Source organism: Natrix helvetica (genome assembly GCF_964273705.1).
Source record: "Natrix helvetica genome assembly, chromosome: 9".
In the NCBI taxonomy this organism is placed as follows: domain Eukaryota; kingdom Metazoa; phylum Chordata; class Lepidosauria; order Squamata; family Natricidae; genus Natrix; species Natrix helvetica.
The window spans coordinates 10761315-10787298 of record NC_138560.1 but is presented as its reverse complement, the minus strand read 5'-3'; the positions used below and the strand labels follow the sequence as shown (position 1 = coordinate 10787298).

Sequence of the window (25984 nt, the reverse complement as noted above, 5' to 3'; positions counted from 1 at the left end):
CTAAAAACATGTTTCTCCGTTTCTTATCCAGGGAAATATAATATTCTGCCTCTTCACTATTTCCCAGGATATTTCATTTTTCTAGGAGAGGAGGGGTGGGTTTTAACTGTCTACACTCTGCTTCTTAAGAAAGTATTTTACTTACAAGCGTCACCACCATCTCAAGGGAAACAAGCAAGCTTTGTTTCCCCATTCAAATTATCTTTCTCATTTCTCCACCAGACTCATGTTTCTGGATCGACTTCCTCTTGCTCATCACTTGGAGGAGCATTGCGGAAATCAGTGAAGAGGAAGCTGAAGGTGGATTTTCAAAGGTGAGAGGCCTCTTAATCAAATATTCCTTTCCATGGGTTGTGGTTGTCTTTAAGAGAAAGGAAAAGGAATTAAGGTACAATGGGAAATAAATCTAGTGATTTTGTTTAGAGATGAGATCCTAAATTAAAGGATGCATATGGACCCCCCCCCAACCCATGATTTGAAATTAGAGTTTGGAATTAATTAAAATAATCCTTCTATGGGAAAATGCATTTGCTTTGAATTCTTTAAGATGCTTTGTAGGATATACCAATGAAACTGGCTGATGTCTTAATTAAAACGGGTTTGCAAATAAATCAAAAGAGTGACTTGGATAATTTTCCTGTATTGGATTTACAAAAGAGACTCATTAAAGCTTTGAAGAATTTTTCAAGAAAGAACAAAAAAATGAAAAGAAATAAAATTCTAGGACATTATTTGAAGGGATTAAAGATCAAGATCATTAAAATGAAGGAATATAAAGATGGGTTATTTGATCAAAGTTAAAATAGATATGTTATCATCTTCAGAAACCCTTAATGGGCTTTTGCTGATCAGGATTGAATGACGAGACTTTAAGGATTTGTTTATAGATTAAGAGATCATTAGTTGTATTTTAAGAGAAACTGATAATTTACTAAAATTATAGTTGTTGTCATGAAAGGAGAAGTCACTTTTTTATATATTTCACTTTTGTTAGTATATTTTTTCTTTCCTGTACTTTCTATATCTTTTAGTATGTGTTAGTTTTTAATCTTTTAAATTATAATGTTTAACAAAATTACTATACAAAGAGATGATGAAATTATCTACTGGGTAAATCCTATTCTCATCTAAATCCTGACTATATCTTGCTGAATTAATTCAGGCAAAAAAAAATTAGAACATTCATTGAAGAGATCAGCCTGTGATGAATACACCATTTATTAACTCAAAATTCTTTTTTTTAAAAAAAGTTGGGTTTGGGAGGAAAATGCATCCTGCCTTAAAATATGCCTGATCTCCATAGAGTTGTAATTTTGGGAGGTTCTAAGAACAAGCCCAGTAGTGTTCCTACAGCTTAGAGGAGCCTGTGTTTTATATATTTATATACTTGCATACGTACCCACACACATTGTAGCTCCAGTGTGAAATGTATAAGCAGGTGGCACATTAAAACACACACATGATTTCCTTTCAGGAAGGTTTCCACCAGCCTGTGTTTTCACTGGCTGGCCCTGCCCTTGTTTGTCAGAGGGCAATTCAGCAAACGTGGCCATCTGAGAAGTGAGTCGGAATAAAACGGTAGCTTCTGGATTGCACTCAGTTCTCTTCCCTATTGGACAAACCATTGCCTGTGAAGGAAGACCCTGTTTCCTTTGACTAGTTTCCTTCAACTTTGGTAGCTTTAAGGTACCTGGGCTTCGGTTCCCAGAATTCCCCTAATCGTCATGTCAAATCTGAAAACTTCCACCCTAGATGTTTGGTCAGAGGCATGAGTGGGATGCTGCCGGTTTAACAACCGGTTCAGTGAGTGCGCGCTTTGTGCGCACACTGTGTGCCTAAAACGCTTGCGCGCAGCACTGAAAATGGAGCATTTAGAAGCTCAGCTGCTTACCTTCCAAGTCAGGAACGGTAAGTAGAACAGCAAGGGGGGAGAAATCAGCTGTGTCTTGCGATTGAAATGAACTAGAAAGCAGGAAATAAAGGACAGGATAGGGCAGGGGTGGGTGGGCGAGGCCAACTGATCGTCGGAGCTACCAGTTCTCCCGAACCAGTCCGAACTGGCTGAATACCACCTCTGGTCAGAGCAGAGGTGGGTTCCTACTGGTTCGGACCAGTTCAGCTGAGAAGGTAGTAACTCGGCTGGCCACGCCCCTTGAACCGATTGTTATTTTTTGCTTTTGCTTCTGCACAGAAGCAATTTTTTTTATTACTACACATGCGCGCATTCTGAGTGAACCGACAGTAACAGAAGCTGGAACCCACCCCTGGGTCAGAGGTGTCAAACACAAATAATCTGAAGTGTTTGTTGAGTTCAAACCAGAGAAGAGTTTATTATTGCTACTTTAGTACAATAATCTAATGATGAAAACTAAATTGGTGCTAGATAAAGGTCAATGGAATTCTTGGGGGATCTGGAATTAGCTCTATTGTGGCAACACAATGACTCCAAACTGATGACATGCTTAATTCCGCCTTCTAGCTCATCCTGCTTCTGTCTTACAGAGGTTAGATGAGCTCTGCTGTTGAGGATAATAAACAATAATGCAGGTGGTCCTCAACGTAGGATCACAACTGAGCCCAAAATATCTGTTTGCTAAATGAGAGAGTTGTTAAGTTAATTTTGCCCCATTTGACCACCTGTCTTGCCACAATTGTTAAGTGAATCTAGCTTTCCCATTGACTTTGCTTCTCAGAATTTCGCAAAAGGTGATCTTATGACTTCAGAACACCATAAATATGAGTCACTTGCCAGGCATCTGAATTTTAATCAATAGTCGTGTGAAAAATGGCCATAAGTCACTTTTTCAGTGGCGTTGTAATTGTGAACAGCCACTCAGCGAACTGTTGTAAGGCGAGGACTGCCTATCCAGAACCAATCCCCCAGAAAAGCAAAGTATTTCCAACTTTCTTAAGGGTTGTAAGATGAGGGTTAAGATGTTCTGCAAGAAGGGGACAATGTTCTTCATTGGATCTTCTCCCATCAAACCTTTTAGGAGGGCTTCTGCGATGATCTTCCTGGTTCCTGGGTAAGGCTGGGAGATTTATTTATCTGAAAATTGGTCTTGTAGATAGCCTGGCCCTAAATTATAAAGGGATTTATAAGTTGTAACCAGCACACTGAATTACACCCAGAAGCACATGAAGCTCCCACATCCTGCTAGAGCAAATTACAATTATTTCAATCCGAGATGACGAGGACATGAATAACGTGGGAGGGAGCGTCAGAAATTGAGTCTCTGTGTGGCTTTAGCTGACTCATATGCTGAGCTACGAAACTGCATCTGTTTTGGAAGTTTAATATTATAAGGCCTCAAATCTCTTGGTCAGGAAGAACTACTGCAGCTAATTCCAGTCCATGACACATATTTATTCAGTAGTAAATCCTTAAAATCAAAGCAAGCTGGCTTGGGATTATAACGCCAATACTGAACAGCATTGGTTTATCGAGGGGGACAGTTAAAAAGTATATATTGTCCCTTTGGGAATATTTAAAATGTCTTGCTAGCCATGTCACTGATTTTTGAAATTGACAGTGCACTCCTTATAATGTGTGTGTGTTGCAGGGGTGGGTTGCTGCTGGTTTTACTACCAGTTTGCAACCCGTGTGCAACGCTGCAACGTGTGTGCGCTGTTCAATGTAAATTGTTCTTCGCACATATGCAGAACAATTTACAGTGAAATGTGCATGCGCAGTCACTAAAAGCCAAAATGGCAGCGGCCCAGCGGTGACAAGGGAACAGGTTCAGGGGCGTGGCAAGCCTGGGTCAGTGCCGGTTCTGCGATCCAGACCTGAATTCCACTACTGGTTTAAGCCAAATTGCGCCAAACCTGGAGCAATCCACCTCTGATGTGGTTGTATGTCAGGGGACTAGTTGTGACTTGTTGGTTTCATAGGAGTGTTTTTGCCACAGTTTTTAAAGCTGTTCAGGTTATCAGAATTTGGACACAAATAGCTGTATAAAAAGAGTCTCAGTCCATTGCATTTCTTCATGGTGCTGGGAAACTGGGGAAAGTACATGTAGAGATGGAGCTGCACCCCAAAACATCACCTCACCCCGAATTTAACAAAAGTGAAATGTGCTTAAATTAATATATAGTTAATGAGATGCAATTTATATTTGGCTTCAGCCACCTTTTACGACATATAAAGTAGTATTGAGTAAACCTCTTGGGATCAGAGTTGAGGTTTTGGAGATACAAGCTGGAGTAGGATAGAATGAATGAACTGAAAGGGACCTATGAGGTCTTCTAGTCCAGCCCCATGCTCAAGCAGGAGAACTATACTATTTCAAATAAGTGACTATCTAGACCAGGGGTATCAAACTCAATTTCACTGAGGGCTGCCTCAGGGTTGTGTTTGACTTCGGGACAGCTGGGCTGGGGGTGGCCAGGGTGGGTATGGCCAGCTTGACATCATTCGTGTCAGGGGTACGTGTGGTGGCCCGAGTGCTGTGCCAACAAAAATGGATTCCCGAGCTCCATTTTTGGCTGGGACAGCTCCCTGCAACTCTCTGCCTGCGAAGAGCCTGTCTTTGCTGGCAGAGGCATCGCAGGCTGTTCCTTCACTTTCCAGGGTAGCCCCACAAGCCAGATCTAAGCATTCTGTGGGCCGCATCTGACCCGCAGGCCTTGAGTTTGATACCCCTGGTCTAGACTCTTCTTAGAAACATCCAATGATGGAGCACCCACAGTTTCTGGAGGCAAGCTTTTTTCCACTGGTTAATTGTCCTCACTCTTAGGAAGTCTCTGTGAGGAAGTAGTAGACCAGTAGTAACTATCTTGGGTACAGTAATGGCCTGCCTTCATAAAAAGGATACACCACAGAGGTGAAATTCAGCAGGTTCTGACAGGTTCTGGAGAACCGGTAGCAGAAATTTTGAGTAGTTTGGAAAACCGGCAAATACCATCTCTGGCTGGCCCCGCCCCATCTATTCTCTGCCTCTTGAGTCCCAGCTGATTGGAAGGGAATGGAGATTTTGCAGTATCCACTCCTGGAGTGGAGAGGGAATGGGGATTTTACAGTATCCTTCCCCTGCCAGGCCCACCAAGCCACACCCACAGAACCAGTAGTAAAAAAAAATTTGAATTTCACCACTGATACATCAGGACCATTCTTAATAAAAACTAAATTAGAGTGGAGAAAATGAAAAAAGAGGAACCACAAAAAGAGCGAAAAGTGCAATAAAAACAGAAGAAAGTAGGAAAACAAGGATAAAAATATAAAGCTGTAGCTTCTTCACAGCCATTCTAAATACTGCTATTTATAATGTATGCTATACATACATGGTATGCATATGCGCCTCTGCGGTCTTAGAGAAAAACAGGTTACCCATTTCTGAACATAGCAGGGATATAGGAGGGGAAAAATGAGGTCTGTTTTGAAGCGATGTATGTACATATGTCTAGAAAGAAACAAACAGCCCTTTCAGTGACATGTCCTTATATTTAGCACCTACACAGGCCTGATAGAGCGGCTGTGCGTTTTCCAGTTGGGGCTAAAGTTCAGCATCTCTTTTTAAAGTTCCCCAGAGAGGCTACAGTTCGTCTCTTGTGACTTTGTAATCCTTTTCTCTACAAGTAAAAAAATGTCGTTTTATTTTAAAAAGAAGGGGAGGCCACAGCATTTCAATTTCAAACCTGAATAACTTTGTCCTTTAACGTTGTTATGAGACAGAATTATGGCCACCATAATTCATGTTATTTTTTTTAAAAAAAGCTTTGTCTTCCCAAATCAGCCTGAACACAATTGGAAAAAATAATATCCGGTGTGTATGTAGGCACTCGTGAGTAATGAAGAGAGATGCTAAACAAACTACCACATTTTTCAGAGTATAAGACGCACCTTTTTTACTCAAAAAAGAGGCTGAAAATCTGGGTGCGTCTTATACACTGAATACAGCATTTTTTGCCTCCCGAAACCCTGCCCCCTTCACCAAAATGACCGTGCATAGCCTCTAGGAAGCTTTTAGAGAGCTCCTGGGGGTGGGGAGGGCAGAAATTAGAAAAAAATGGCCTGTTTTTTGCTCAATTTTACCCCCCCCCCAGCCCCCAGGAGCACTCTATAAGCTTCCTAAAGGCTATCCTTGCACTTATTTTTACGAAAAACATGCCCGTTTTTTGGAGGGGCACCCCCAGGAGCACTCTGCAAGCTCCCTAAAGGCTATTCATGCCTTTGGGGGGGGCAGGGGAAACGGGCCTGTTTTCACGAAAAATGAGCCATCTTCAAAACCTTGCTGCGTCTTATACTCTGGAGCATCTTGTACTCCGAAAAATACGGTACATTGATCTGCAAATTTGTAGATTCCTTTTGGGGTTGGTTTTTTTTTTTTGAGCAGCCTGTTCTTTTCATGCTACACACTTCATCAACACTTTCCTTTATTACTTCATTCTTGTCTTATAGGAATTAGCAGGGGATCAAGATAGACTGCCGGTAGCTCTCGACTTACAAAGATTCATTTACTGACCATCTGAAGTTAGAATGGCATTGAAAAAAGTGACATCACTGTTTTTCGCACTTATGACCATCGCAGAATCCCCATGGTCACATGATCAAAATTTGAACATTGGAAACATTCTGTCTAAATGCAACCTCTGAGTCACCTCATTCTCCTTTCTTTGGTATCGTGGGAATTTCCACACCAATGCCTTCATCTCATATTGGGTTTTATGCAAACATACTTTGCATACAAGGGAAGCGGTGGCTCAGTGGCTAAGATGCTGAGCTTGTCGATCAGAAAGGTCGGCAGTTTGGCGGTTCGAATCCCTAGCACCGCATAACGGAGTGAGCTCCCGTGACGTGTCCCAGCTTCTGCCAAACTAGCAGTTTGAAAGCACGTAAAAGTGCAAGTAAAAAAATAGGAACCATCTTTGTGGGGAAGGTAACAGCGTTCCATGCGCCTTCGGTGTTTACCCATGCTGGCCACATGACCACGGAAACGTCTTTGGACAGCGCTGGCTCTTCGGCTTTGAAACGGAGATGAGCACCGCCCCCTAGAGTTCATCTCATATTGGGTTTTATACATGCATACATACATACACTATATTGCCAAAAGTATTTGCTTACCCATCCAAATAATCAGAATCAGGTGTTCCAATCACCTCCATGGCCACAGGTGTATAAAACCAAGTACCTAGGCATGCAGGCTGTTTGTACAAACATTTGTGAAAGAAGGGGTCGCGCTCAGGAGATCAGTGAATTCCAGCATGGAACTGTGACAGGATGCCGCTTGTGCAACAAATCCAGTCGTGAAATTTCCTTGCTCCTAAATATTCCAAGGTCCACTGTCAGCTGTATTATAAGCACGTGGAAGTGTTTGGGAATGACAGCAACTCAGCCATGAAGTGGTAGGCCACGTAAACTCGTCCAACATCAGTGTGTGACCTCACAAATGCGCTTCTGGAAGAATGGTCAAAAATTCCCATAAACACTCTCCTGAACCTTGTGGACTGCCTTCCCAGAAGACTTGAAACTGTTATAGCTGCCAAGGGTGGACCGACGTCATATTGAACCCTAGGGATTAGGAATGGGATGTCACTTACAGTAAGTTCATATGCGAGTAAAGGCAGGTGAGCGAATACTTTTGGCAATATAGTATACATACATACATTTTTTAAAAATTATAACTTATATTTTAGATACAGTGGGACACTGCGACACTCATAAATACATGCAAGTTGCCAAAATTGTCTGAATTTTGATCACACGGCCATGGGGATGCTACAATAATCGTAATTATGGAAAAACGGCCACAAGTAACTTTTTTCAATGCTGTTGTAGGTTCGAATGCTCACTGAATGAACTGTTGTAAATCAAGAACTACCTGTACCCCCATCAGCAGTGCAGTACCCCCATTGTTCCAGATGTTTTGAAGGGCACGAGCAGTAGCGTTATTGGCCACAAGGGATGTACTTCTGTCTTCTGTCTTCTCGCTGCCGTGTTGTATCTCCTGAGCTGTTTTCTGTCTCTACCTTTCGGATGGATAGTTTTCTCTGTCCTTAAAGCTATGAAAAGAACGTGGATCACGCTGAAGATAGTGTAAAGTGTCTGCGCGTGGGTGGGTGGGGGTACATGGTTGTTTTCTTAGGAGTAACTCGAACAGTTACTTGGTTAAGTGTTGCTGCTAAGAGGGGGGGGGGGAAGTGCCACTAGAGTTTGAGAGATTACCACAAAGGTTTTATGTATCCATGGAGATGCTTTTGCATAGAAGTAGTCTCTGCATGGATGTATCTCTTGGGGTGCTGGAGCAGTATTATATGGAGAGAAAGAGAGAAGGAGGGAGGGAGGAAAGAAGGAAGAAACAGCTGTGATTTGGTAAGTCAACCCATCGCCATGGGAATGTGGGGTGAACTACCCATTTGTGAGGGTTTTACAGGATGGCATTCACGCGGAAGAATGATTCCTAGCTAGATTATACAATAAGAGGTAACTGGAAGAAAAAGGAAAATCAGGGACATGATTTACAGCACCAGATGTTCAAACATGCAACTTCGTGAGAACTGACACTTCTAAAGTCTTTCTTGGACTCTGTGTTATTTGGAATAAAAAAATGGTCCTTATACTTCTGAAACGATGTCTTGTTTCTAAGACTGAGTCAACCTGGAGGCTGACAAAATCTGGAGGTGCCAGGTTGGAGAAGGGTGGCATGCATAAACATACATACACATTCACATGTACGCCTACACACACTCGTGGGGAAGTGATAGTGACAGAAAAATACGATGTATCAAATGCTTTTTAGATCTATGGAACTTGAATGAATGGTTCCTGAATTTTGGGAATGCAAGTTGGAATAGGCAGTATCCCTATAAGTACGAGACATTGTTCGTGCTAAATCGAAGTTAGCATAAGACGTTTCCATACTAGTGATTTGTAATACCCTCCACAGACTTCCAGCTAGTGCTGTACCAAAATAGCAATAGTAAAAATAGGTGTTTAATCATTTCGTTACATTACATTTTGGTTGGATGGTGCCAAAAAATGCTAGAAATCACTAGGATGGAAACAAAGCGTAGAAGCTGTAATGTTTGAATTAGGTAGGGTTATACTGAAGTCTCCCATTGCTCTACGACGCTACCCAAAGGTGCTTTTTCAAAAGGCAACGGGACTTTCTTTGTTTTGCTTGAAGACTTCGTGCTCCTCATCCAATGGTGGAGAATTCAGTCAGAGCTGAAGAAGCTTCTTGGCTGAGAAGTGAAACGTCTTCAAGCAAAACAAAGAAAGTCCCGTTGCCTTTTGGAAAAAGCATCTTTGGGGCAACCATGACCTGGATGACTGAGGATCTCCATAGGCATCTATAAGGCGATAATCTCATCCATGACTATTTTTCAGGATTACAGGTAATCCTCATGTTATGACCACAATTGGGACCAGAAGTTCTGTTGCTAAGCAAGGCAGTTGTTTAGTGAATCATGCCTGTCTTTATGTCTTTTTTTTGGCCACAATTGTTAAACAAATCACTCCAGTTGTTAAGTGAATAATGCAACCATTAACCAAATCTGGCTCTCCTTGTTTGTCAAAAGCCAGCTAGGAAAGGCCTCAAATGGCCATCAAATAAGGCTACAACCACCACAAATATATTCTAAGTGCTTTAATTTTGATGACATAAACGTGTGGATGCTGTGATGGTCATAACTGCAAGGACTAGTTCTAATTCATATTTCAGTGCCGGTCAGATGTTGTGACTCTAAACGGATGACTCATTGGACCCAACTCTCGGGCTCAGCCTGGTCTTTTCCATTGCTGTTTGTAACTTTCATCACTAAACAAATAGTTGTAAATTGAGGATTACCTGTAGGGTGAAAATAAATGGGGGAGGAAAAGAGAAATTATTGTCACAACGTATGTCTGTGAAGTGACCGTGAAGAGGAAAACAGTGGTATTAAAAAAAAAAAATTAGCTGATAACCCAGCGCTGCCTGGGTATTTATTTATCCCAACCCTCCTTCCATGAATGTCGCTGCAATTTCTAATGTTGGATTTTCCCCCTTACCAGGGGGAGCTCCCTTGTGGAGTACTGTGAAGCCGTTACCATGGCAACTCCACAGCACTGTACAGTAGAAGCCATTTTACGGCAGTACGGTAGAATCTGTTTTAAGCCACAACAGACTGTATCTTAACAGAACATCCAAGGAGTGTTTAGGGGTGTCTTATCCCCACAGTATTTTTCTCCAGAGAGTAAGTAATATGTATACCAAGTTTGGTTGAAATTACTCGAGGCATTCCAGAGTTATGCTGGAACACACAAACACACACACACAAACTTTTACATATATAGAAGATTTTGATTCAGGGACTCATCAGATACGTGGTAGGCCTGTGACAATTTTTACCTTAAATGTTTGTTGATGTGAACATGGATGTGCTATTGTGCTATTAACAAAGGGTCTGTTTTTGTCAGTGTCAATAAAACAAGGCAGCTGTGAGTTCTAGTCAACCCTTCGGTACAGAGACAGGCAAGGTAACTTTTTGGTCAGTAAGCCCAACTTCCTCTCAAGGGTTGTTACGGGGATAATCGGAGGAAGGAGCATTGATATTTCAGTTGGTCAGTCAGTCAGTCAAATAAGCAAGCAAGCGATTCTAGCTGTGTTAGGATTGTTTGAATTTTTGACACATTACACCTTTCTACAGGGTGATGTTTCAGCTTGTAATTGAAATTTGCTACTGGCTGGGCTTTTACCTGGTTTGTTGGGCACAAGAAATGCTCACTTCTGTTACTTGATGTGTGAGCTCAGTCTCTAGGCCTGTGTTTGGAAGCATTACTTTGAATCCAGCGTATTCATAGCAACATTACTGCCACTCATCTCGTGTTCACCAATTTCGTTGTATTTAAGTACAGCAACAACAAAGATTACACTTATACTTAAGCATCTTGGTTGCCACAGCTCCCCATTCGGCAGAGAAGGTTAATAGGGTCCATTTTCAAAATCAAGTACAAGTGGCAAATATGCTTACTTTCTCAGCTTTGATTTATGGAAAAGATGGGGCCATCAAATCCTCTGTCCTCTAACATCAGACAAAAGCCTCTCCACCTTGTTTAAAGTAGAGATGGCCCTCGACTTACAACGGTTCATTCAGTGACCGTTCAAAGTTACGCCGGCTCTGAAAAAAGTGACTCATGATCATTTTTTCTCACTTATGACCCATGGTCACATGGTTTAAATTTGGATGCTTGACAACCGACCAGTGGTGGCTTGCTGCTGGTTTAACAACCGGTTCGGTGAGCACATGCTTTGCGCATGTGCAAGCCTAAAGTTCTTGTGCGCAGTGCTGAAAATGGAGCATTTAGAAGTTCAGCTGATTACCTTCCAAGTCAGCAATGGGAAGTGGAACAGTCAGGGGGGAGAACTCAGCTGTGCCGCGCGATTGAGATGAGCTAAAAAGCAGGAAATAAAGGACAGGATAGGGCAGGGCCAACTGATTGTCAGAGCTACCGGTTCGCCTGAACCGGTACGAACCGGCTGAATACCACCTCTGCAACCGACTCACATTTATGATGGTTGCCATGTCCCGGGGTCATGTGATCCCCTTTTGCGACTTTCTGACAAGCGAAGCCAATGGGGGGGAAAACCAAGTTCACTTAACAACCGTGTTACTAATTTAAGAAGTGCAGGGATTCACTTAACAAACAGGGCGAGAAAAGCCGTAGAACGGGGCAGTGCTCACTTAAACAAATTTAGCTACAGCAATGTTGGGCTCCATTGTGTGTGTGGACTTAGCAGCAGCAGCAGCAGTCATGAGCTGGCAACGAACCTTTGGCACTGGCGGGCTGGGCTGCACAAGACAGGCTTAGAAACAGGAACTGTGTGTTTTCAGCTGGCAGCCGTCCCATGACGCGGCTGGGTGTGAATAGTTCCTGAGGCCTCTCCTTCCCTTTGAATACGCTCGGTTTTGCCAGACATTCCTCGGCCACAAGAGATATCCCTTCCACCTCAATATCATAGCATCAGACCAACCACTGGCTCAGCCTGGCCACAGCATTGCTTTCTCAGGATGTGTGTGTGTGTGTGTGTGTGTGTGTGTGTGTGTGTTTGTGTGTGTGTTTTGCAGAAAAAGGAAAGAAGAAACTTGGGGGAGAAAAATGAATGCTGGATTCTCTCCCCCCCCCCCCTGCTCATTGCTGGTTTCAGAGGGAAGTTAGTCAGATATGTTTGTGCTCTCTTTTTTTCAGGGTGGATTGGATTGAAATCAAGCCGATTGAAATCACGATTTAAATCAAGCTGAAATCAAGCCGATTTAAATCACGATTTAAATCAAGCCGATTGAAATCACGATTGAAATCAAGCCGATTGAAATCACGATTGAAATCAAGCCGATTGAAATCACGATTGAAATCAAGCCGATTGAAATCACGATTGAAATCAAGCCGATTGAAATCACGATTTAAATCAAGCCGATTGAAATCACGATTTAAATCAAGTCGATTTAAATCATGAGTAAAAGGGCTTGATTTGAATCAACTCTATTTTAATCCTAATTTTTAAAGAGCAACTGTCATCTCTGTCCCGCAGCAGCTCCTCCTCTGACCCGCAGTTGACTCACCAACAGTCCCAATATTACAGAATACACAGCCTCGTGTTACATAACTTAAGCTTCATTTCATGCTGAATGAGCTAAATTATTAATGTATCTTAAATAGGAAACTATCTTTAGATAGATTTTTTTCTCCAGAAGTATTTTAGTAAAATAAATTTGATAAAAATCAAATCAGATTTAAAGTAAGATTTTTGAGGATTATTTAAAAAAAAAACACCACTGATTTTTATCCGCCCTGCTTTTTTTTCCCCTCCCTGGCAAATTTGAATCTCAAGCAATTCTCGGGGACGGTTAAGTTTAAAAGAAAAACAACCACCACCACCAAAGATGTGGATTTGTTTCAGTTCAAAGTAAATGGGTTGCAATGCACAGGTACAACGGTTCATTTAGTGACGATTCAGTTACATCATCACGGAAAAAAAGTGACATGACTGATTTCGCAGTGACCGTTGCAGCAGCATCCCCTATGACAGGGGTGTCCAAACTTGGGAACTTTAAGACTTGTGGACTTCAACTCCCAGAATTCCTCAGCCAGCATGGCTGGCTGGGGAATTCTGGGAGTTGAAGTCCACAAGTCTTAAAGTTCCCAAGTTTGGACACCCCTGCCCTATGATCATGGCATCAAAATTCAGAGGCTTGGCAACTGGTTTATATTTATGACGGGCTGCAGTGTCCCAGGGTCACATGATCACCATTTGCGACCTCCTGACAACGGGAAGCTAGATTCACTCAACAACTGTGTTACTTAACAACTAACTGAATGTCGACAGTGATTGACGTGATGGGGCGAAAGGTCGTCCAATGGGGCAAAACTCCCTTAACAACTGTCCCACGCTTTGCTTCTCATCCAAGAAGCTTCTTCAGCTCTGACAGGATAGTGGGGAATGGAAGGGGGAGCAACCTTTCCAGGTGGCAGGTATCACTGGGATACACCTTTTGATGCCGGTGCTTGCCCGTGGGCATTTTAAGCCTGTGGGGATTCTCAGTCATCCAGATCATAGTTGTCTCCAAGGTGCTTTTTCAAAAGGCAACTGGGCTGGGTTTCTTTTTTTCCCTTGAGGGGAAAGAAGAAAACCTTTCACTTCTCATCCAAGAAGCTTGATCAGATGAACCTGGTGAAGTTCAGATGAACTGATGAAGCTTCTGATGAAGAAAAAAACCCACCCCAGTCCAGGTGCCTTTTGAAAAAAAAAACACCTTGGAGACAACCTGTGCATTTAACTTTGAAAAGGCCAAAGGAGCTTTCAACTCCTTGGAAAGCAGCCAAAGTGGCCAGATTGGGTTCAGCTGCCTCTTTGATGGAGGAAAACGTTGCGTGGTGGTGGTGATGACGGTGGTGATGGAGCCACAGGCCAAAGGGAAATGACTAAAGCAGGTACTAGTTAGCCTGCCTGCGTGCCTGCCTTGCGGGGGCAAGAGAGGCCTTGGGCCTCGTTTACTCAATGGGCCGAGAGGGAGGCGAGCAAGTGGGTTCAGCCGACGAGGAAGTGGAGCAGCCTGCAAGCAGCCTTCGGCGATAGACGGCAGGGCGGGGTGGGCTGCAGCGCGGCCGGACGGGAGGGCGGCTTGAGGCGCAGCAGCCAGAGGGCGAGGAAGGTGGGGTGGGGCCGCCTGCCTTCGTCGCCCTCCTCCCTTCGACACCGCCGCCTGCCTTCGTCGCCCTCCTCCCTCGCCCTCCGCTCTGGCTCTCCGAAAGCCCAGCCCGGTTCGGCCCTTCCCTTTTCAAGAGCGCTCCGGGGTCTGCTTGTCCCCCTCGGTTGCAAACCTCGGATTTGGAATGAGCGGCACGGGCTGGAGGCCGGCGGCCCCCTCCCTCTCGCCGCGTCACCAGGCAACCCCAGCCGCATGGCTAAACCGGGGCTGGCTTAGGTTTCCCCGGGCCTTCTCGGCGAGGGGGCTTTTCTCTCAGCTTTCTCGGCTGGTGCGCGCCCGAGGGCTTGGCTCTTGTTTCCCTGAGCGCACACAAAGCGCTAATCCCGGCGGCCAGTCCGCCGCCGAGGGTTTGAGAGTCGTAAAGCGAACAGAAAAGGGCGAGAGGTAGTCCATGTGGGATATGCCTTACGCGAAAGAAAAGAAAGAGAAAAGGAGAGAGAAAAAGAAAAGAGAAAGGAAAGAGAAAAAAGGAAGAAAACAAAGAGAAAGAAAGGAAAAGAGAAAGGGAGGGGGGAAAGAGAAAGAAAGGGAGAAAAAAAGAAAGGAAAGAAAGAAAAAAGCAAAAGGCTAAAAGAAAAGAGAAAGAAAGGTAAGAAAGAAAGGGAGGGAAAGAAAAAAAAGGAAGAGGAAAAAAGGAAAGAGTGAGACAAAAAGAAAAAGGAAAGAAAAGAAAAAAGGAAGCAAAGAGAAAGAAAGGAAGAAAGAAAGAGAAAGAAAGAAAGGCATTTTGAGATTCGAGTTTCTCTGTCGTTGGATTGAGGATGAAGGACAAAATCGGGGGTGGCTCTTAGCGACCGTCTAAAAGATTTTCTGCAGGCTGAGCCGTCCGTCGCTTTGTTATTGTCGGTCCACGTGGCTTTCTTAACGCTAGAAAAAGGCAGGAGTGGTTTTTAACCAGCGCCTTCGCCCGCTCCGCCCGGCTGTCACACAACCCAGCCAAGACTCCCTTCGTTGAGCGGGACTTGCCCGCGAAGGACACTTGCCCGAGCCGGGCTCCTTCCCCAGCTCCCCCCTCCCCTCCCCTCCCCTCCCCTCCCTGGAATTCCCCTTGCCCGTCGGCTCCACCAGCCGGTGCTGGCGCGCGTAAAGGCGCTTTGCGCAAGGAACAGAGGCTTGGAGAAGTCCCTGGCCCTGCGGCTGGTCTGCCGGCCCGGTGGAAACAATGTGTAGCGGTGGTGGGGGAGGAGAGGGAGGGAGGGGGAAAAAGTGGGCGGTGCCGCTTGAGCAACTTCCCTTGACATCACTGCCCAAATAAGGAGCTTTAAAATCTTTTTTTTTTTGGGTGGAGGTGGGGGAGGACGCCGCTGGGCACAGCCGAGTCTCCCTCTCCCCGACCCCAAATCTTGCGAGCTTCCGACTTCTCCTGCGGCGGAACGAGGAGAGCGTGTTGGCCGCGGAGCCCTGGGGGTAAGGGAGCCCTCGGCCGCCTCTGCGCCTGGTGCCACGTGAGTGGCGAAGGCAGCCGCGCCAGGCTATTCTCGCCCGTGACCAGCTGCGGGCTGCGGTCAGCTGGGCGAAGGGCGGCGGGGCGGGAGAGGAGAGGACAACCCTCTCGCCGCCTCCTCCTCCCCAGGCGAACTTCGTCCAGTTGTAAGACTCGGGCACGTCTCTCTCTCCTCCCCCTCCCCTTTGGATGAGGTCACTTGGCAGCCCTGAGCGAGCGGGACTTTGGCTGGCTGCAGAAATGCTCCGTCGGGTAATTATTAAGCCGGGCTTGGTTGCTCTTGATCGGCGGCCAGCTGAAGGCCGGGAGCCAGCGCTGGAGAGCGCAGTTGGACTCTCTCCTCCCCTCCCCTCTTTCTAGCCTGGGCGGAGTGCGAGGATGCCTCTCGTTACGGCACCCCCCCTCCTTCCCTCCCCACCCGCCCACTAAGCCGAAACCTACTCGCTGGGGGAATTAACCTCCGGAGTAAAGGAGCGGGGAATTACTTCGAGCTTGGCATGCCAAGCAGAGGGAAGAGACATCATCTGGGGGAGCTTCCCGGGAAATCTGGGATGAATAGGGCTCCCGAGGTCAGGGTGGTTCCGGAGAAGCAGCGTAGGGGTTGATTGAGCGAGGGAAGCCCTGCAGGTTTATCCGAAAATAAGCCCCTGGGATGATCGACTCTGCTTGCTTTCTGGTAAGAGCGGTGAGGTTTTCCAGATGTGTTTTGGGGAGAGACTTGGGAGGACAGGGACCAAGAGGGTAGGTCAGTGACCTATCCGAACGGGATTCCTTATTGGTGGTGTTATTTGTTCGTTTTTAAAATGATTTGCAAAATCTCTGCTTCCAAGGCTACCAAGTAGTTCCTACCAGGTCCTGTCTGTCTACTTGAACTAAGTAGGTTTTTTGGGGGTGACGCTGGTGGTAGTAGAGGCTTATAGTGTGGAAATAAAAGACATTTCTGAATCTTTGGGCTGCACAGTGCGCTTCTGAAATTAGCTCTGGATCGGAGGGGGGCAGGCAGAACATAGGATGGCAAAGAGAGGATTTTCCACTAAAGTTGGGAGAAAAGTTCTAAACAAGTTGGGCCTGGAGACTTAAAACGAATCTTGTTTGGTTGAGGTTTTGAGCAGAGCTTGAAGGGCCAGAGGTCTGAAGATGCTGTTCACAGGTTTGTTATGTGGGGTAATAAGGCAAAGGTTCCCCTCGCACATATGTGCTAGTCGTTCCCGATTCTAGGGGGCGATGCTCATCTCTGTTTCAAAATCAAAGAGCCAGCGCTGCCCGAAGACGCCTCCGTGGTCATGTGGCCACCATGACTAAATGCCAAAGGCGCACGGAACGCTGTTACCTTCCCACCAAAGGTGGTCCCTATTTTTCTACTTGCATTTTTTACATGCTTTTGAACTGCTAGATTGGCAGAAGCAGGGACAAGTAATGGGAGCTCACTTCGTTATGCGGCGCTAGGGATTTGAACTGCCGACCTTCTGATTGACAAGCTCAGCATCTTAGCCACTGAGCCACCGCGTCCCATGTGGGGTAATACAAAAGGTAAAAATCTGTTTCTTGTGAGCTCAGTGGGGCAGTCTCCGTCTTCTGGAATATTTTTCAATTACCACCTTCTATTCTAGTCCATAGCGCTGGGATTTCCTGATGGCCTCAGTTCTGACCCTGCTTAATTGTTGAGAAACAGCCAAAGTCAGCTCTGGACTGCCACCTAACTGGGTATGTTCAGGATGGGATAGAACTAAATGACCATCAAGTTCTGCCTTTAGAGTACAAGTAGCCCATCTTTAGCCACCATAACTGGGACCGGCAACTTGATCATTAAATGAAGCAGTTGCTAAGTGAAACAGCAGTTGTGTTTACGATCTAGCTTTCCATATTTTACAGACTTGTGAAGGCTGTTGCACATGCAAGGACTGGTTGCAAAATTAGTTTTTATCACCATCATAATAGTTGCTAAAGGAGACAGTTATTAAGTGAAAACTGCACAGCAGGGGATATTTCTTATATTATATTTCTTATATTACTAGAATCTAAGTTTATCAAACTGCAATCAATTGACACCACATTTCAGATAATCATTTTACCCAATGCCCACTCAGGCCTATGTGGCACCCCCAAGCCACATTGACTGATGGCACCACTTCCTACCCATTTAAAGATTTGTATTTTTACAATGATTTGGCAGGAGGGGGTGTTGTTGCCCCTTAAGCTTTGATACCCCTCGGCTGGTACCTACTCAGCCATAAGTTAACCTGGCCCTGCTTTTCCTACGTATGCATAAAAAAAGTATTGTACTGAATGTGCCATTTTTTAGATAGATTGCTGGAGTGGTTGCTTTATAAGTGATTCAAGTGATAGGTGATTCAGAGCGTTATAGTGGATATTTGGGTAGCTTCAGATTCAGCGGCAGAATGCATTTGAGTGAAGGCTGAACAGTTATTAAAGTGATAGTAACACTTTGAGGGAATAATTCTGTCATTTTTGCCTTCCGTAGCCTACAGCTTTTAAACAGCTTGCACAACAGCATCCTCCATAATTTCCATTCAAGAGGAAAGAGCTAGTTGTGAAGCATTTGTCCAGCATAAATCTTAATTAGACCAGGTGGGAAAGTGTACACCAAAATCGTCAATCGTTCTAATTTTCTGTAATTGGTTCAGGATTTTATTTTTCTACCATGGTCTTCAATGTGGTTCCTTGAAAACAAGTTGTGTTTAAGTCAGTCGGATTTTTCTAATGCATGCAGCCCATCTGGGCATTGGGTTGCAGAGGAAGACTGAGAAAGTAGCTGTTGAATGTGGCTTCTAATTAGTTATGTTTTTTAAAGGCTGTAAGTCTTGCTAAACGAGCTGTGATAATTTGAGCTATTTAGTCCTTCTTGGGGGAAATTAATACCATGAGCTTTGCTGCTGAAACTGGAGTGTAAAACAGTTGAGTAAGTTTCAAACTGCATGGTAAAAATACGAGGAACTTGTCTCAAAAGTGCCTTTTCAAAAGGCAACTGGACCATTGTTGTTTTTTCCTTGAGGAAGACGTTTATAATCCTTATGTACATGGACATCATCCAGTGAGAATTGAAGAAGCTTCTTGGATGAGAAGCAAAATGTCTTCCTCAAGAAAAAGAAAGAAAGTCCAGTTACCTTTTGAAAAAACACCTTTGAGACAACCATGATCTGAATAAAGAAGAATCTCTATAGACCAGGGGTGGGAACTTTAAGACTTGTGGATTTCAACTCCCAGAATTCCACAGCCAGCTGGCTGGCGAATTCTGGGAGTTGAAGTCCACAAGTCTTAAAGTTCCCAAATTTGGATACCCCTGCTATAGACAGATGAGGAGTTTGGTGCCAAAAATGGTGGAGTTTATGGTGAGAATGGTGGATTCTCACCGGCTTGAAGTTGGCTCAGCCTTCCATCCTTCTGAGGCGGGTAAAATGAGGACCCAGATTGTTGGGGGGAAAGAGGCTGACTCTGTAAACCTCTTAGAGAGGGCTGTAAAGCACTGTGAAGCAGTATATAAGTTTAAGTGCTGTTGCTATTTTCACGGCTGCATTCATCTCCTCATCCCATACAACCTTCCCTATTATTGAGGCTTAAACTGCCCATAACTAGGAGTTCGAAATATATTCCTGAGATTGATTAAATATTGTTAATAATTGGTGTTATTATCAATCCTACACATTCGGGACATTGAAGTTATGGTAGAATAATTTTTTAAAACTATTAAATGATATTACTTAGTAGGGAATAATAAACATAGGGCAAAAAGAAATGTTATTTATGTTTAAATGAACTATTGGAAAAATGATAAAGGATTATGGAAAGAGACCAAAATTGTTGAAGGAAGATTTGAAGTATATATTTATTTATTTGTATTGCTATTGTTTAAGTGGCTTAAAAAAGACTTGACCCAGTCAAGGTACTGTCCATAAAATATGAATGTTTATACTGGGAAAAAAATTATTTAAAAAAAACTGCCCATAACTGGAATTGGTTCACCTGGAAGTGATGTCAGCTCTTGGGATGATTTATAATGTATAGCCAGAGGCCTAACAGGCAGTTCACAGCTGGGAGGAAACTGGGTGGGTAAACAGCTTGCAAAATGAAGATGTCCCTTGCTTGGAAACTAGGAAATGCGGAACACTGCCGACTGTGTTTTTTTTTTAATGCTGTCTCATGTCTCTGTCTTGTTCTTTTTTTCTATTATTGGATCTCAGGATCCCCTTAAGCCACATGTAGGAAGAAATCTGTTGTTACTCATTGGGCAGCCATTCCTCCCGGGTCTGCTTTTTTTTGTTGCACAATTTGAAAAACGTCAGTGTCTTCTTGAGTTGTGGTGGTAGGTTATCTCTCTGTGCAGAAAGAGGACTGGGAGAATCGGCGTCTGTCTGAATCCCTTACTAAATTTATAGAGCTGATTTCTAGAGAGTAGTGAAAGGAGATAGAAAAAGAAGAGAAAAACACTCTTTTCAGTCTTAAACTTGGCAACTTTAAGACGGGTGGACATCAACTCCCAGAATTCCTCAGCTAGCCATGTTGTGTTCTGGGAGTTGAAGTCCACCAGTCTTAAAAGTTGTCAAATTTGGAGACCCCTGTTCCAGATCATTGGTGAAATGGAATTGATAGTCGATTCAAGGCGGGGGGGGGGGGGGAGGAAGCCTACATCTCCATGAAGGGGACGCGGTGGCTCAGTGGCTAAGACGCTGAGCTTGTCGATCAGAAAGGTCGGCAGTTCAGTGGTTTGAACCCCTAGCGCTGTGTAATGGAGTGAGCTCCCGTTACTTGTCCCAGCTTCTGCCAACCTAGCAGTTCGAAAGCACGTAAAAAATGCAAGTAGAAAAATAGGGACCACCTTTGGTGGGAAGGTAACAGCGTTCCGTGCGCCTTCGCCATTTAGTCATGCCAGCCACATGACCAAGGACATGTCTTCGGACAGCGCTGGCTCTTCGGCTTTGAAACGGAGATGAGCACCGCCCCCTAGAGTTGGGAATGACTAGCACATATGTGCGAGGGGAACCTTTACTTTTACATCTCCATGAAGCCTGACACAAAGGAGGAAGGTAAAATGGGGATGAGTCAAATTCAGGGAGGAAGGCTTATTGGGGACTGCCGCTAATGACAGGTGTCAGAGGAGGCCATTAGCGGATAACCTCTAGCCAAGAAGGCACAGGCCTTTGGCCACATTTCTTCTTTCTATCTGTCAGTGCCTTGCTGTCGCATGTTTCTATCAAGACATGTAGAGGAACAAGAAGACAACTGTGTTATGAGCAAACTACAATAATTAAGCTTGTTAATAGCAAACCAGGCCAATTTAGTGACGAATCTTACTGTGCTTCGGCAGCAGGATCTGTTTCAGTGGATTAGTGTTAGAGTAGGCCAATGTTTCTCAACCGTGGCAACTTTAGGAGGTATGGACTTCAACTCCCTGAATTCAGCAGCCGGAAGGTTGCTTGAGGAATTCTGGGAATTTCAGATATCTTATCATTGGCAAGGTTGAAAAAAACTTTATTGCCTTTCTTCTGGTGTAATACCGTGTTTCCCTGAAAATAAGACAGGGTCTTATTTTCTTTTGACCCCCAAAATAAGCGCCTGGCCTTATTTTCAGGGAGGTCTTATTATTTTTGAGGTGAAGGAGACGGCAAGCGTGGTCACCTCATGGCTGCTGCTGAGTTGCAATATTTTCAGGGAAGGCTAATTTTTTGGGGAGGGCTTATTTTAGCGCATGCGCTCAAAAGCTCGATTGGGCTGATTATCCAGGGAAGTCTTATTTTCGGGGAAACAGGGTTGTAGTTTTCTTGAAGGCACCTGATGGTCTTCTGGATGAATAGGAGGCTGGATAAGATGGAGCTAGCAAATATAGGACAGAAACACCAACGTCCTTCGTAACCTTTTTCTGTGCTCCCTGCTCTAGCAAAGCACTTTCAGATAAAATACAGCTAAGCATAAAAGGGAATAACAGCACCAAGTAGGCAGAAGTGAATACTTGATTAGAAAAACTAGAAAGCTCCAACAATGCTAGTGTGTTACAGTATCACAGGACCTGGTTGGTGATCTGAACAGAGCAGCATTCCATATGCAGCAGAAAGGACACTACACAAGGCTGGATTGTGCATCTTGCCAGGCAAGCCATGGTTTCATTCATCATAGTTGATCATAGTTAGAGACCTCTGCAAAGCAGACGAAGCCACAAACTATGGTTTATCAGGCACAGAGTGGCTGGGAATGGACAGTATACTAAACTAGATAGAAACAAGTATTCGTATGATTGTGTGAACCCAACCTTTCCCTGACTTAGTATTTATACCACCGTGGTTTGCTCAGAAACGATGAGCATAAAACTCAAAAATCTGAACCCTCAATCCTTTCAGTTGGGAATGCATTGGGTAATTGTTCAGCAGGTGTGGAGGGCACCAGCCTGAGAAAATCCTGCTTTTTAAGACTGGTGGCATATAAAACCTTCGCTAGACCTATTCTCGAATACAGCTCATCTGTCTGGAACCCATTTCACGAGGAGAGTCCTCCACTCCTCTGCTCACAATAGAATCCCTTATACTACCAGGCTTGAAATTTTGGGCTTAGACAACTCTGAACGACGCTGCCTTTGGTCTGACCTGAGCATAGTACACAAAATCATTTGCTACAATGTCCTACTTATCAATGACTACTTCAGCTTCAAGTGCAACAATACACAAGCTCACAATGGATGCAAACTTAAGGTAAACCGCTCCAAACTCGATTGCAGAAAATACGACTTCAGCAACAGAGTGGTCAATGCCTGGAATGTTCTACCCGACTCCATTGTTACATCCTCAAACCAACACAGCTTCAGTCTCAAACTGTCTACCGTGGACCTTGCCCCATTCCTAAGAGGTCCGTAAAGGGGGCCTGCATAAGCGCACCAGCATGCCTACTGTCCCCACTTATTGTTATCCATTTCCTGTATTCATAATCATGTTTATACTTATATATGTTGTCTTATACATGCTTGACAACATAAATAAAATTAAAAAATTAAATTAAAATTTAAAAAAACCTTGCATGCTAGCCATCAGCCCAGAAGTTGAGTTAGCAGCCCTTCTTCCCCTTTTGATGCCAGTTCTGTTACGCTCTTCTTGTTGTCTTCCTGCATCGTGGTATAGCTTTCTTAGCTCTGTCACAATGTTTACAAACTTGCTGGGAAATTCCAAGAGTTGGAGTCCACACATCTCAAAGCTGCTGAGTTTGAGAAACACTAGCCTGAGCTATCTCAGGTCACCCTCTATTCCTGAATCCTGCAGAGAATGAATGCTAGCATCACCTCCCACTCTAGTCTTAAGAGAACAGATTTAGCAAAATTCCTGATGCTTTTGTTCCATGGATTGAGAACTGCATATTTTATAAAGGCACTGCTCTTATTATAACTACTCTTTTATCGAAAACGCCCTTGGTTAAGATTTCTATGTAAATTTCCTTCTTGTGCGTAAGGGATCTGAGATATCTTACAGAGTAGCTAAATTTTGTTGGATAGTCATCAAAATGCATTGCTGAAATCCTTCGGTACAGTACGTCAGTGGATGTAGTGCATTTTTAGGAGCTATCCTTTTGATTAGATCTTTTGTTTAATATGGGTTTGCTTTTTTGGAAATTTCCTTCAAATTTGTGTTTTTGGATTTAGATATGTAAATATGTGCACATTTCTCTCTGACCAAAATAAGGTTTGCACACTCCTGTACAACTATCTCTGTTTCCAGTGGCATTAGGATTAATTTTTAGGGTCTGACAAATAGTCTTTCTTTGTTTTTTGTAATATCCAAATAGTTTATGTGTCTTTGAATATATTCTGTTAATCTTTCCATTATTTAGTGACTTACCTAACTGCTTTTTTTAAAAAAATATATAGATTAGCTTTTTATTTCCTGAAGGGAAAGTGCCTTATCACTGCTGTACAAATCTTTGTGGCAAAATAAGGTGACTTTTAAACCGATGACAAAATTCCTGGTGGGAAAGAAAACTGGAGCTAGTGATGATACAGCCTGGGATATACTTTCGGTCAAAGAACTGGAGGTAATATGAGCAGTAGAATTACATTCTTTTGAGAATTTGTACACATTGCATAAAACAAATAAATAAAATGTATGTGGGATGCATTTATGGTTTTTCTAAACTTGAGAAACTCAAAAATAGATTCCAAACGGGAAAAAAAATCAAGATGATAAAGGAACTGGTAGACATATTTTATTTATTCATTAGCTGTTTATATACAGTCTCTTGTCCTAACAGACTCCAAAGAGGCTTGCAAGTTACACACCCATCCTGTTTTCAACATAATGCTTACCCAGACAGGTGCACAAAGGTGTAACGCTGTATACTTCTGCAAGCATATACTTGTATGTTACAAAGCAGAACCTGCAGACTAATAAAACCAGGGAAATCAGTTGGAAGCCAGTCTGAAAAACCTGTTACTAAGCAGACTAATAGAGCTGGGAAGAGTCTTCTCAAAAACCTTTATATGAAGTTGAACCAGGAGAAGGGAAGAAATGTTAGTTTGCTTTCTTTCACTTTCTTGTAACTTGATGTGATTGGTGTTGCATATGTATGGAGCCAGAATCAAGATGATGCCACTGGCTATTGTCTTGGCAATAAATTTTGGAGGTCTCAGAGGGCTGCAATAGGCACTAAAGTGGTGTTTCTCAATCTTGGCAACTTGGAAGATGGATGGACTTCATTTCCCAGAATTCTCTAGCTGGCTGTGCCAGCTGGGGGAATTCTGAGAGTTGAAGCCCACCCATTTCCAAGCTGCCAAGGTTGAGAAGCAGTGCACTAAACAGATTGTCCTTTGCCTTGAAAGAAGCTGTATCTGCATCTGATTCTAGTTAAAAAAAAACCTGCCTTTCATTCTTTTTTCCAATTTTTGCATTTCTTTTCCCCCCAACAATCAACCTGAATCTATTTGTCCCAAAGGTTTAAATTCTTTTTTCCCTTTCAATGCTTTTCCTGATGCCTTCCTGGGCTCCGTAAATTTTGATCTTCTTTCCTTCTTCTGCTGATACTTCGTCCTCTTGGCTGTTTCTTCCAAAGCTTCAGATAGTCACCTTTAAAAACTGATTGGGCAGAAAACTAGTTAGCCTTCCCCGCCCACCCCCAAGTTTAAGTTACATTGACTAACGTAGTATGCACAGGAAGTTCTTATTTTTAGCTCCCAGGTTTCACTCTTTTTTTGCTTCTTTGCGAAATGAAGAACAGCATGCATAAATGCCACTGTATGGTCTTGATTGACGCGGCATGTGGCATATTGTCACAGAAGGGAGAACCAAAGCATCAGTAGGAAGATCATGTGTGAAATATGCTTGAATGAGTTGATTTGTCCTGAGTTGGCTGTCTCCTTTGCGCAATAGATTTGTTTTGTTTTAAACTTGGGCATAAGGAATTGTTGTTTGACGTGACCCGAAAACTGGAGGTTGGTTTGGAAAGGAAAATCTGAAACAGATAAAACAATTTTACTTTCAGGGAAAAAACTTTTGAGTGGAGAGGTATACATTAGTTCACCCTTTTCCTTCCTTCCTTCCTTCCTTCCTTCCTTCCTTCCTTCCTTCCTTCCTTCCTTCCTTCCTTCCTTCCTTCCTTCTTCCTTCTTCCTTCCTTCCTTCCTTCCTCCTCCTCCTCCTCCTCCTCCTCCTCCTCCTCCTCCTCCTCCTCCTCCTCCTCCTCCTCCTCCTCCTCCTCCTCCTCCTCCTCCTCCTCCTCCTCCTCCTCCTCCTCCTCCTCCTGTCTTTCATGGGTAGGCATTAAGGATGATGACCAGAGTTTGCTTACCAACTGAAAGTGTGAGTTGTGCTTTGGAGCATGTAGGAGTATGTCATCCTCCTGGATTATGACATACGCTTTAATTGATTAAAGTTTAGGGAATGTTTCAGAAAAGAGCTGGAGAAAGTGTCCGTATCCACATGGCATTTTGCAGCAGCATCAAGTATTTAAATGTGATGTGCCGATATAGGAAGAATTGAGTAAATCTTCCTGCTTTTAGTAAATACCATGAAAAGTGCAAAACAAGGACTTATCTTTTTTTCCCTATTGGGGAGGGGTGTGTGGATGTGAGTGCTTACCTGCATTGGGTATAACACAGATTCTTTATAGGGGTAGAGTCATGTGTCTCTGTCTTGAAGATGAATGAGTGATGAATGCTAAAATAGGAGCTGCTACTCACTTACTCTTCCTGTATTTGCATATGTCAGGAACAATCTGTGTCCGCTATTCAAAGTGTCACATTTTTGCTTGTTTAAAAAAAAAAAGAATCCTTGAGTATTATGGGTGAACCCAGGTAGAAGTGAACCCATTAGCAAAAGGCTGTTGTTTCCAGTTTGTTTTCTTTGTCAAGTGCAACAACAGCACTTGACA

The 25984-nt window shown here is 43.7% G+C and overlaps 1 protein-coding gene across 4 annotated transcripts in view; it reads left to right on the top strand.

Annotated features, from left to right (window-relative positions):
• Positions 1 to 25984, top strand: part of HIVEP3 (HIVEP zinc finger 3) — a 187383-nt gene that overhangs the window by 106003 nt on the left and 55396 nt on the right. For 2 of the 4 annotated variants that reach the window (XM_081962307.1, XM_081962304.1), the window contains exon 2: positions 223 to 314. The gene's annotated coding sequence lies outside the window, so the exon portion shown is untranslated. Of the gene's footprint in view, positions 1 to 222; positions 315 to 14396; positions 14774 to 15475; positions 15592 to 25984 lie in introns of those variants that run through there. The other 2 variants (XM_081962305.1, XM_081962306.1) reach the window with 2 other exon arrangements.